We start from the raw sequence: 8,888 nt of genomic DNA, 5'->3' as shown, positions 1-8,888 counted from the left end.
ACAGGTTAGCAATTGCTAACACCTAGTTTGATCACTACAGGTTATACAAGGCCCAATCTAGTAGCATACAAGTTTGCCAAGGCTTGGTAAGAGTAAGCCAACTTGGCCAGAGTTTGTCCACACAAAGTCACGAAGAGGTCAAAAAAGTGGGTAGACCAGAATAGGAGCAACATATAGTTCCAAGTAGGGAACTTGGTTTTGGTGAAGCTGCACCCCATTGTGCACCATAAAGTGCTACACAAAGGCTTATTCCAGAGGTACGAAGGATCTTTTAGAGTTTTTAAAAGGGCAGGCAAGGTTGCCTACAAGCTGGATATGCCATCCAAGCTAAGGGTACACCTAGTGTTCCATGTTAGCATGCTTAAGCCGTTCCATGAGGATGAGGGAGATCTAGGATGGGCAAAGTTGAAGTGTGCACCATTGAGAGCCAGGGCCTTATATAAAATGGAGGTCCATAGCATCATTGCTAATCGAGAGGTGAGACAAAAAACTACTAGCAAAGATAGGAGTACTTGGTACATTGGAAGGGACTTCTAAACAGTGAGGTGAGTTGGAAGCCAGTAAAAGACTTATAGTTCCAAGACCAGAATAGGCAGTTTCACATAAAAGATGGAACAAAGGAATTGAACAATTAGGTGGGGGAGAATGTCATGCCTTGGATGGGTGCACCAAGCGCTCAGGCTCAAACATCAGGGACTAAGGCTTAAGCACTAGGGATAGTTGTAGGGGTTGGTGCAGTAAGCATGAGAGATAAGTCCAAACTGTCCACACAACATACAGGCCTACTCACATATCTAGGACCAGCTTCGCAACATGCTCGTACCATACCTAGGTGGACCCAAAAGAGCCTAGCCAATCTAGAATCTTCCAGAGGCATCTAAGATTGGTAGCATTCAGTAGAAGGATCTAGTTGACCCTGAAAATCAAGAGGAGCGTCATGTAATCTGTGTAATAATGTGTAATCCTTGATTTTTAGGAAACTTGTAAATCCCTTAGTTTTAGGAGTTAGCCATAAATAAAGTTAGAAGCCTCAAGTAAAAATAGAGGGTCACCCTACCCTCAGTTATACATCATCACATCCTTAGACACAATCTGTCTTTAGTAATATACAGCATATTCCGACATTCTCTGTTGTGTTCTCTAACTTGCATATTCCAACCTTTCTTCTTCTTGTTTGCCTGTACACTAGTTGCTTAGGTTAAACTTAGGCATACGGAGTTAATTCCAAGCCCTAAGGCCATACAGATTCAGGCTTAAGTTCAGAGCCCATGACATAATGACCAATTGTGTGAATCAGTGGTTCCACTCATACTAGGTTAAATTGCTATTGTGATGCTGCCATCAATAGGGTTAAACTAACCTATCTCATAATGGTCTAAACCTAGCTTATGTTCCCTATTGGCAACACTTGGTGAATTCTACTTCATAATGATAGGAAGACCTGACATCGAAGGTTCAAAAAGCAACATTGCTATGAACACTCGGCTGCCATAAGTGGGATAATAGATAGGGATAGTGGAAATCTCATTAATCCATTCAAGCACATTACTAATTAGATGATAAGGCATTTGGCTACCTTAAGAGAGTCACAGTTACTCCTACAGTTTACTTGTGCTTGGTTGAATTTTTTTCACTTTAACATTCAAAGCACTAGGCAAAAATCACATTACTTGAGCATCTATAGGGACCATCACAATGCTTTAGTTTAATTAAATAGTTGGATTTCCCTTCTCCTTATCAATTTTGAGTCGAATGTTCATTGCCCAGGGAAGGCCCTTAAGGGAGCTATTCCTAGTTCATCCTCTGGCTGACATACGGTGACCCACTCTCACTGTGGGAATAGCTCAAGTAGTGCAATGGTAGCTGATGGGTTTAGGATTGGGACCCTTATGTCCAACCTTTGAGCCAATCATTTTCCTAAGGTTACAGATATAATTTGCTGACTTCTTTTGCCTACATTGTTCCATTGACTAGAGGCTGTTCATTTTAAAGACTCGATATGATTATTAGTATGATAGGGCACTGACAGCACTTGGTCCTACAAATTTCAAGGGTTATCGAGGGTGAACCAAACACTATACAACATGTGGCACTCTTTTGGCCTTTGGCTGAGCTATTTTCAAGATGGGTAGGCCATTAAAGAGAAAATATAACTCTTCTTAAAGCCTTTACCTATGTCTTTAGACTCTCTGACATTGCCATTAGTCGTTGCATCTTGATTCAACAATTTTAACCTGATTCCCTTTTGAAGCTTGCACTGGATGCGCTATGAGATGGGCTTTCTTCATCTCTTAGGATTGATTAACCCTTATGCAAGTGCATTCACATGGAACTTTTCCCCTTTTCATTCTCATTTGAATATTTGCTATTACCACCAAGATTTGCACTGATAGCTACTCTACTAGAACTTGTACCTTAAGTTTTACAATAACCGTTGCACCTTCTTACTCATTGGGGCTTAGCCCTTGCCCTAACAATTGGGTATAGGTTATGCACTTAAGTGCCATCCACTTTCGAGGCTACTTGATTTGGTAGGTGAGTTATTACACACTCCTTAGTGGATTTTAACTTCTATGACCACCATCCTATTGTCTTAATCAACCAACATCCTTTATGGGTTTTAGGTTCATACATAGTTGGGCACTGTAACCTGGTTTTTGATTCATCCCACATTGATAGTTCGATTTACCAAAAATGGCCCACTCAGAGCTCTCGATTTTATGGCACGGCTCAATGAAGCAACCATGCCATTTTGCCTATTTAAAGTTTGAGAATAGGTTAAGGATGTTATGCCTCCGATGCCTTTAATCATTGGCCTTACCTAATAGAACTTGTTAAGGGCTCCAACTATCCTAAGGGAAACTTTGGAGGGAACTAGCTACTAGATGGTTCGATTAGTCGTTTGACCTTACACCTAATCAGATGAAAGATTTGCATGTCAGTAGTGCCATAGGCCTTCACAAAAGTTTCCTCTGGCTTCGCCTTACTTAGGTATAGTTCATCATCTTTTGGGTCTCTACGAGCATGCTCACACTTAAACCCTTTTTAAAAGATCAAAGTCAGTTGGCAATACACTCATAAAAGATCTTGCAAATTAGCTACCTTATGCTTTATGGGTTTTCTAGCCCATTGACTAGCACACATTTAGACTCCTAGGTCCATTTTCAATATGGGCTAGATAAAGAAATTTAGGGTGATGCTAGGACCACACATGTGCCAAGGCACATTGATATGGCATGTGCTACATTTCATGATTATGGTGATGACATCTCCATGGGCATATCAAATGCCCGAGCTTGGGCTATCATTGTGACCTACATCGGTCCACACCCTAAGCCAATTGGTGGACCAACTTTCACCTATTTACATCTAACTGGGGTGCATTGCCAGCCCCCATCTACTTTTTTCCCCACATTTTCAAGCACTCTTTGACTCTCTTTTCAAAGTCCTTTTCATCTTTCCCTTATGCCCAGAGCGGATACACTAAGTACATAGACCCGAGCACTAAGGACTAAGGGTCGAGCACCAAAGACAGTTGTGCAAGTTGGCACAATAAGCATGGGAAAAAGTTTAGACTTCTCGCACAACATGCAAGCCTACCTGCACAGCTAGGGCCAGGCTCACAACATCCCCACACCTCACCCAGGTGGACTTAGGAGAACTATGCTAATCCAAAATATTCTAGAGGCATCCAAGATTAGTAGTATTCAGTAGAAAGATCTAGTTGACCCTAAAAATCAGGATGAGCCTCATATAATCTATGTAATCTATGTAATACTTGATTTTTAGGAATCTTGTAAATCTTTTTATTTTAAGAGATAGCTGCAAGTAGAGTTAAGGGCCTCAATTATAAATAAAAGGTCACCCTACCTTCAATTGTACACACATCTTCACATTCTATTTTAGTAATACACAAAGCATATTCTAGCATTTTGTTGTGTTCTCTAACTTGCATATTCCACCTTTTCTTGTTCTTGTTTGCCTACATGCTAGTTGCTAAGGCTAAACTTAGGCATACAGAGTTAATTCCAAGCCCTAAAGTTGCATGGATTTAGGCTTAAGTTTGGAGTTTATGACACAGGCATAGTGATGGGCACAATAGCGCCTAGATGAAAAAGCTTCTAAAAGACCCTAGCTATGGGCATCTAGATGGAGAAGGCTCTGGAACATGCTAGACATGGGCACTTAGTAGGAGTGCCCAGACTCTTTCAAACCCAGGGGCTTGATAGGAAGCTTGAAGCTAGCATATCTCTAGAAAGGCCTTAGCCAACCTTATTAGAGCCTAGGCACCCTAGAATTGTCTAGAAGGCCTTTAATGGCAATACACTTACATTCATTGTAACCATAAGTAAGAAGAACCAAGTCATAGACTTGGGCATTCAACAATTGTATATAGCATCAAGTAAATAAAAGTTACAATTGCTTTAACTTTTTTTCCTAGCTTTCTCCCAAGCTCCTAAGAAGCCAATGAAGTGCACAGCATAAGTGTTTAGCACAGAGTGAGAAAAAATGATGACTTAGGCACATGGATAATAGTTTTCAAGCTAAGGCCACATGGGTGCTAGGCTTAAGCAATCAGCCCATGACACGTGAACGGGTTTGGCCAGGCACGTGAATAGGCTTGGCCAGGCTAAGGCATTTTTTATGGTCAATGACAAGGGATCATAAGATTGCCAAATAATTAAAAGACTTGGCCAAACCTAGCCTACAAGTATAGCTTCTACTTGTACCATCTCGAAAAGCCATTACCTAATCTAAGTATCACGATCTGCAAGCTAGTCCAGGCCTAGAGGTTTTTCGAAGTCAAGTGACAATTCAAGTTCTAGCGAGACAAAGTCTAATAGCTAAGGCAACCAGGCCTTAAGGTGCATTGAAAGTCTAGGTCATGGAAAACTAGCCCAAAATAGTGGGGCAAATAGTGATCAAGACTCCAAAAGCTTAGGGATAGTGTTGAAGTTTGACAAGATTGAGCCAGGCATGGGGGCAGCATTGGTGAGCAATGCATGGCCACTTAGTCAAACCTAGAAAAGCATTGATGATCAAGGTGCAGTGCATGGTTGGCCCTAAGTGTGGGCATGACTGAACATAATCCTAGGAGGATCTGATTTGAAGGTTTCTAGAAAGCCTGATGCTTAGCATGATTTTAGCAAGTCAAAAATTAAGTAGCAGCACCAAATCCTTTAGAATCAAAGATTGTAACATAGCTCCTAGAATCAAGCGATTCAAACCATTGTAATCTCTAGAGTTTAGGAATGAATCTCAAACACTGATTGTGAGAAGGACTAATATAAATAGTCATTTACCTTTATTGTACACACACCAGAACCATTAAGTAATAACATCTTTCTCTTACATTAAACCTTTTTATTGTTCTTTTGTTAGCCATTTTTTTAGAACTTGCTATGCCCTTTTGTTGTGCAATGTATTGTGCAACCAAGCCCCGTAGTCTAGAGTGTCCGTGCATGGTTTCTTTTGTTAGGCTAATTTGGGATGTGAAATAGTCCATTCGCATGTCTTGGAGCTGCATGAGCCAGGAGCTTGGGTCTTGGCCTATGACAAGTGGTATTAGAGGCTAGTTTGAGGGAGCTTTTAGAGTAGGTAGTAGAACCAAATACTAGGGTGTATCAGAACTTAGATCAAACCAAAGGTGGTGACTAGAGCCTTAGTTCAGAGTATGGAAAGCTAGAGTTAGTGTCAGTGCTTGTTAAGGGACTTGCATGAGGGCATCTTGGTGTGGTGTGTGGGCATTATGGTGAGTTGTGTAGGCATCCTACTATGTGTGTAGACATTTGACTATGTGGTGTAGATAGGTTACTGCTTGCTGTAGGCATCTTAGAAGGGCTATTATGCTCATGTACTAGTGAAACACTCTTAGTGTGGTAGGTGTATGCATGCTAGAGTGTAGGATAGGTGCTCGACAAATTGTTCCTATGTGCTGTGAGTGTGCTAGGCATGCTATGCTAATGTAACATGCTGATAGACTGGTGTGCTAGTTTACGAGAACCAAAACCAAATTACTTGAGTGCTTACTAGAGTTGAGGTAATCCTTTGGTTTGTCATTTATGGTCTAATAGTTTATGTGTTTTGGGCTATGGCATGGCTAGGGAAAGCCAAACAAAGGGCTAAAATGAGAGCACCAAACTACAGACAAGTGGGGGAAAGCATTAGCAAGATATGTGTCGATAAGCACTCAATGAGTGAAATGTGAGGAGGCCATTCTTCAAAGAAAAAATTGGTTCAAGGACATTGAGGGATCCTCAAATAAGGTAATGAAGAAGCTTATGCATCATAATAAGGCATTGGAGTCTAAGTTGACAACCTTGCAAGAGGAGCTAGCCAAGCTTAAGGTTGACCATGCTGTATTACGAGCTACTATGGTTGCTAGTGTGGGCTTAGGACCTAGAGTGGAGGCATCTAAGCATTTCATTGATAGAGTCAAGCCATGGGTAAAGGCCAATCTATAATGAAGAGGCGTGCGTGAGTCGAGTCAGGCTAGAATTGCTACAAATTGATTACTTTGGTTGAGTGCACTAAGTCTCCAAGGTTGAAGGGAAAAGGCCAGAGTGAGGGAGACACCAATGTTTGTTCCTTAAAGGAGGAAAAGGCTATAAGGAAGCCCAAATTTCTCAAGACCAATAGAGCCACCAGTAAGAGCAAGTGGCTCTTGAGTTGCTATTTTTGTGCTAGTCCACATTAGGTCAAGGAGTGCCCGAAGCTTTCAACAATCAAGTGGGCAAAAGGGCTATTCGAAGGTAAGAGTGGTAATGGTAAATAACACTAGAAGGAGCCTAAGGAGGAACGACCAAGTGCTAGTCAAGACTACTGAGGGGTTGGGACCTCTAAAGAAGTCAATAAAGGGAAACCATCGGTAGTTGAGTGCCATAACATGAATGCTATAGTACAGCAACATTCCTACAAAAGAGTGTGCCATAAGTAACTTAGAGGAAGCTCTTAAAACATTGGTAGTGCATGTGAAAAAGACCATTATAGTAGAGTGCTAAGGAATAAAAGATTGAAAACAATGAAAGCTAGCAAAGTACATGTTTGAGTATGGAATCAAAATGTTATAAAACTAGTTCATGGGGTATGAGTCAGAATCGGCATGCAAGGTGGGTGCATCATCCCCTAGCAATAAGCGCATTGCTGAAATAAGTAGGGGAGAGTGTCATGGTCTATAAGATGGTCTAGGCCTAGGGGTTTTCACCAAGTCAAGTGACAATTAAAGTTTTAATAGGACAAAGTCTGACAGCCAAGTGAACCAAGCTTTAAAGCACATTAGAAGTCCAAGTCACGGGGAACTAGCTTAGAACAATGGGGTAGGCAATGTTCAAGACTCTAGAAGCTCTAAGAAGGTGTTTAGGTTTAGCAAAATTGAGCCAAGCCTAGTGATGGGTGCTAATGATCAAGGTGTGGGTGCATGATCCGGCACAGGTGTAGGCAAGCCTGAACACAATCTTGAGAAGATCAAATTTAAAGGCTTCTATAAAGCTCGGTGCCTAGCAAGATTTTAACAAGTCAAGGATTGTGTACTAGCATTGAATCCCCTTGAATCAAGGATTGTATCTTAGCTCTTAGAATCAAGGGATTATAAGGGGGACTCAGTTATAAATAGAAGTCCCCCACCCTTATTGTACACAAACTAGAACCATTGAGTAATAACATCCTTACTCTTACCTTGAACCTTTTTGTGGTTTTTTTGTTAGCCTTTCTTCTTGTTAGCCTTATTGTGTCTTTTCATTTTGTAGCATAGAAGGCAGCCAAGCCCTATAGTCTAAAGTGTCTATCCACTATTTCTTGTATTAGGCTGATCTGGGATGTGGAAGAGTCCATTCTCATGCCCTGGAGTCACACAAGCTTGGTGCTTGAGTCTTGGCTATGACATAAGGATTTGGTTTGTGGTTTGGGGCAACATCAGCCATGTGCATGAGCTAGAGCTCAGCACAGTCGAGCCCTTTATCCATATGCATGCTAATTAGTCGAAGCCATGGGTGCTTATGGGTCATCGGAGAAACCAACTACTAGATAACATGGCTAGAAGGCATGCATGGCTTAGATTTTGCTCCATGTACATTGTCATGGATGTACATAATGATAGGCCCACCACGCACACCTATTCCCCTAATAGGGTGAGAGGGGGGCCCGAAAAACACCCACTAAAGAGCATGACAGAGTTTATGATGTGCTAGTAGTAGACATTAAAGTGTCTAAAAAGGAAACACTTTTTTCAAACAGGCATATCCTACTTTAAAGGTCTGCAAGTGCTAATGGTGGTTGAGGTATGTACCACAACAAGGCCCAACATGAGATGATGGTGTTCAAGGTAAGTGCCTACACCAAGAGTCAGCATGTGCCAATAGTGTTCGAGGTAACTTCCCACACTAAGGGCCATCTTCTATTATTGTTGATCTAGGTATGTGGACATGCCAATCAAAGTTTGATTTTAGGCCATGGTGGACATGCTAGGCTCAAGCATGTACTGGTGTTGCATTTTTTTGCCTAGGGTACCATTATTAAAGCATCAATAAAGAACCTATCCGGTGGCATTGAGGGTTTTAATGATTGGAAGTGGGGGGCCAAGGGGCAATATGCACATGATGTGTGATAGGTGTTCATCGTTGGCCCTTATAGTGTCCTCTTATCCTCTAAGGAACCTCGATGACTAGCACCCCTTTAAAGAGCATAAGAGCTTTTACAAGTTAGCAGCTAGTAGCCATTCAAGTGCTTAAAGTAAGGATGCCTTTTTCAAATGGCCACAAAATCTTCTACACTTCAATTTTTTTAGCTAAATTTTCTTGTGGATGCCAACAAAAATACAAGGATCACGTATACTAAATTTAAGGCCAAAACACCTTTTAAAACAATTTCAAAAAATCCTTAACTATTAAAAA

At 41.3% G+C, this 8,888-nt stretch overlaps 1 pseudogene; it reads right to left on the bottom strand.

The window, feature by feature from the left end:
• Positions 1–1,968: 1,968 nt before the first annotated feature.
• LOC149516310 (25S ribosomal RNA) lies at positions 1,969–3,158 on the bottom strand (annotated as a pseudogene).
• Between the last annotated feature and the right edge of the window lie 5,730 nt (positions 3,159–8,888).

Source organism: Durio zibethinus, chromosome 10 (genome assembly GCF_047325235.1).
Source record: "Durio zibethinus cultivar Kanyao isolate XHJ-2024 chromosome 10, ASM4732523v1, whole genome shotgun sequence".
Classification (NCBI taxonomy): Eukaryota; Viridiplantae; Streptophyta; class Magnoliopsida; order Malvales; family Malvaceae; genus Durio; species Durio zibethinus.
The sequence above is the reverse complement of the archived record's forward strand: the minus strand, read 5'-3'. Positions and strand labels throughout refer to the sequence as shown.